This window comes from Chroicocephalus ridibundus, chromosome 1, assembly GCF_963924245.1.
Source record: "Chroicocephalus ridibundus chromosome 1, bChrRid1.1, whole genome shotgun sequence".
Classification (NCBI taxonomy): Eukaryota; Metazoa; Chordata; class Aves; order Charadriiformes; family Laridae; genus Chroicocephalus; species Chroicocephalus ridibundus.
This window is the reverse complement of record NC_086284.1, coordinates 127,105,784-127,109,965: the sequence shown is the minus strand read 5'-3', so window position 1 is coordinate 127,109,965 and position 4,182 is coordinate 127,105,784.

Sequence of the window (4,182 nt, the reverse complement as noted above, 5' to 3'; positions counted from 1 at the left end):
GACAAGTGTGACACACACTGCTGTCTCTGAAAGAATTAAAGTGGTCTTAATGTCCTATACATCGGACATCGGACGTGATGTAATCCAGCCTTAATTTCACTTCCTTGCCAAATTGTCAGACAAAACCATTGTATTTCATTGCTGGGGTGAGCATTTACTCAGTGAGTAAAACAGATCTATCAGTACACAGAGAATCATGATGCTTTTCCAGAACCATTCCCAGCTTCAGAGACAATTGGATTTCCTCATTTATGTGCAGCCTGTTGAGCTATCTGTACAGTCAGAAGATTTAGGATCCTCTGCTGTCATACAAAGAGAGAGCAGGGAGAATTCTCCCATGGAAAAAGTCATGGTAGGTCCATAAGAAGTCAAGAGAACCAAGCCAGCTTAAAAGTTTATATGGGCTGAGGTTCCAGAACTCTGATATTCATGTTATCATTGGAAATGAAGTTCCTGGAAAGAATTTAATTTCTGCCTGCACCTTGATAATTAAAATCCAGCTTTACACCTCCAGCACTTCCTGTTGCATGATCTATTAGCATGGAATCTGCTGTCAGCAAGGACTTTTAAGGCTGAGGAAAACCACTTCAAACAGAGTAGATCACAGACTGTGCCTTTGTCAAATAATATCTGATGACATTATGATAATTAACATCAAATGGGTCTGCAATAACCCACACTGAAAACCACAGGCAGAGCCCAGATCTGTTCTCTGAGAACACAGAAGACAGGGAAAGTTCAGTCTCCATGAAGGCTGTGATGGCTCTGCATAAACAACAATGCTTGAGTTTTCTCTGCTGCTGTATGGAAAAGTGCACTTGCTGAAAGTGGGTCTTTAGTTGCACCTTGTTGGCAATGTCTTCACCCTCAGCTACGTCTCGGGCTTTGGCTTGAGCTATCACAATCACTTTATCCCTCTCCTTCTCCTCCTTTCCATCAAATGCACACTACATTTCTGACTGATGCAGCCAGCAAACCCTGACAACTTTCCTCCTTCTGCATGCAATATTTCTCCATCCAGGTCATCCTCTGTCCCACTCTGGCCATTCTCAGAGTCAGTTCCTCTGTCATTGGATCCTGTCTCTCAATGTGTAACTGAGAGGACAGGCTCCAGTGAATAAGAAATAAAGTACTTCTCACTTCTTGTGGTAAATTTATGTTTTCAGTCGTGTCCTGACACAGACTTCACATATCTCACTTCCCAAGTTCTGTTGCCTGTAGCAGAATTTTCACAAGATAGAAGAAGGAACTTGCACTACTTCCCAGACTCAGTCCTCCTCAGATTTCTAGATGTTGCCATGTCCCTATGGATGTGATCAAAGATAGCAACTATGTCTGCACCAGCTAACAGTTACAGTCAGCTGGTGAGCCCTCTCTATTGACTAACCTGAAAGAAGAACTGTTTTGAGTGGGGTCCTGAGCAACAGCAAGCCTTTGAGCAGATCAAAGGGAGAGAGCTCGTGTGGTAGCTCTTGGGCCTGTCTGTATAGCACCAGCTGTGCAAAATGTACTCTACACTGCAGCCAGCAAGCATGGTATCACCTGGAGCCTCTGTCAGAAAACATCAGGATAAACCCAAGGTTGACCACTAGTGTTTTGGTGCCAGGGGTATCAAGAATCGGAAGCCCACAGCACCTCAACTGAAAAAGAGATACCAGCAGCGTATGAGGGGGTTCAAGCTGCTTCAGAAATTGTTGGTAGAGAAGCAAATCTCCTCTTAGCACTGCGATTGTCCATGTTACACTGGATGTTCAAAGGAAACATCTCCTCTACACACCACACAAACAGCGCTACATGGCGTAAGTGGGTAGTGTTGATCGTGCAACAGGCTCGATGGGGGAAACCCAGCCATCCAGAAACCCCTGAAGAGATCATGGTCTGGCCAGAAGGCATAGATTTTGGAGCATTGCATGAGGAGGTGGCTGGTGCCGCAGAAGCACAACCATCTAATGAGTTGTCAGAAGATGAAGGGCGTTATGCTCTGTTTACTGATGGATCCTATCATGTGGTAGGAAACCATTGGAAGTAGAAAGCTGTGGAGTCACACATGGCAAGTCGTTGAAGCCACTGAAGGAGAAGGTGAGTCAAGTCAGTTTGCAGAAGTGAAAGTCATCCAGCTATCCCTAGACATTGCTCCCTGGAATAAAGAGCGGTGGCTGGGTTTTCAATATGGCGAGGCCTGGCAAGTGGACTGTATTGGACTACTGCCACGGACATGCCAAGGAAAGCTCACTGTGGTGGAAGCAACTACCAGTTGGATGGAAACATACCCTATAAACCATGCCACTGCCCTAAAGACTGTCTTGTTTTGCCCATGACGGTAATTGATGAGTGATCTCCCTGTCCTTATCTTGACCCACAAGCCTTTTGTCGTATTTTTCTCCCCTTGTCCAGCTGAGGAGGGGGAGTGATAGAGCGGCTTGGTGGGCACCTGGCAACCAGCCAAAATCAACCCACCACACCTCCTCATATGAGCCCCTCACTTGTACCTATAAACTTAGGCTTTAACAACAAAGTTGCTCCCAAAGTGTCTTAATGACAGCTTAAATAATATTTGCCTACCAAAAGCTGTCTAACTTCTGGTTCCAAATGAATTCCTGTAGGAATGGCAGAGACCTTTCATTGTGGCAACTCAAAGTAGGACTCTTCTTACTCAGATGACAGTTTGCTCTCTTCCAAAATCTCCTCTATCCCATTGCATCTTTTCATTTTTTCACATTCATGCAGCAATCATCTATGCAATATGCCACATGTCTGCACATTTACACTGTCTTAGTTTCCTCTTGCCTTTGCCTTTGAGCACCATTTCTTTTGCCTTTGAGGCCTCATACTGCTTGCATGTTGACGGCTTCTCTCTCCAGCCTTGCATCTGAATCTCTACTTACATAAAAACCTCTTCTTCCTCTCCATGCCCTTGTCTAAAACATAGCTATGATATCTATTCACAAGCATTACTAACAGCAAATACTCCAAAAATAAGCCAGAGTGTTACTGTGAATAGCATATCGAAAACCTTAGAACACTGTGGAGGAGTGTCAAAATGTTAAATTGAATTTAAAACATATAGTGGGGAAAAATATACACAACGCCCTCCCACACAAAACTGTAGTCAATAAGATGATTGTGGGACCAAGATCTCATTTTCTTTACATGAACATTATCAGTCTCTTTTTACTTATTTACATAGGACCTTAATTCACACTCTTCTGTTCCAGTGAACATCAATGCAGACCATTTTTGAACACCAGTCAGATCAAACAAAATTACCAGAACATCAGACTACAGTCATCAGTACAGCTTACTGATGTTCAAACACGGTGTGCAGTCCTAGCTCCTGAGCCGTTCAATTTCCTGCCGACTTTGATATGTTTTCTGTCTTTACCTCTTATGTCGCTGTCCTCAGTGGTAATTATTCTGACTTGTAGCTTTCAACAGCCCTTTCTCTACTGCTAGCCCACAGAACTGTGCTGGGAAAGTGCTGTGGCTAAAAAAAGGAAAAGAAACTCTGAATCTAAAATTAGTAGATCAGTGAGGCAGTGGGGAAACAAGTACAATATTATTTAAAAAAAAAAAACACACAAGAGCATTCTGAAAAATCCAAACAGTTTTTCAGGGAAAGATGTGGGCCAGCTTCAATTCTGTATTATTTCTGCTGAAAAGTATATAAAATAGGCTTTTCTTTCCCTTCAAAACTCAATTATTCCCCCCATGGTCTAGAAAGCCATGGTGTTCAAGATGAGAACTATACTGCCAGTAGCTAAGTAGCTACTGAAGGGAGAAATCATTTAAAATGTCACTTACAGGGAAGAGACAGCTAATTTTTTTGAGGGAGACATAAGGAGGAATGTTCTTGGAGGCAGTGTCAAAGAAGTGACAGAGAAGTAGCAGTAGTAGCAGCAGCAGTAGTAGTAGTGACAAATATGAAGAATAAGTTTCTCTGTAGCTTCCCAAGACTGTTTTCCGTTTTGATATTAAACTCAGCCTTGAATAATCTCCTCTGCTTTTACCCCCTCTGAGGTCTGCTGCAGGGTTTATCTCCACGCATCAGCCTCTTGAGGAGAGCCAATGAACGGAAGGCAGAGTTGTTCAGTCTGTTTCCTCAGCATTTGCCTAGGCTCGGCACAGGAAGCCTAGTGCTCTGAAAAGTCAGAAGGAGGAACCTCTCCAGCTTTGAGGAGCCAC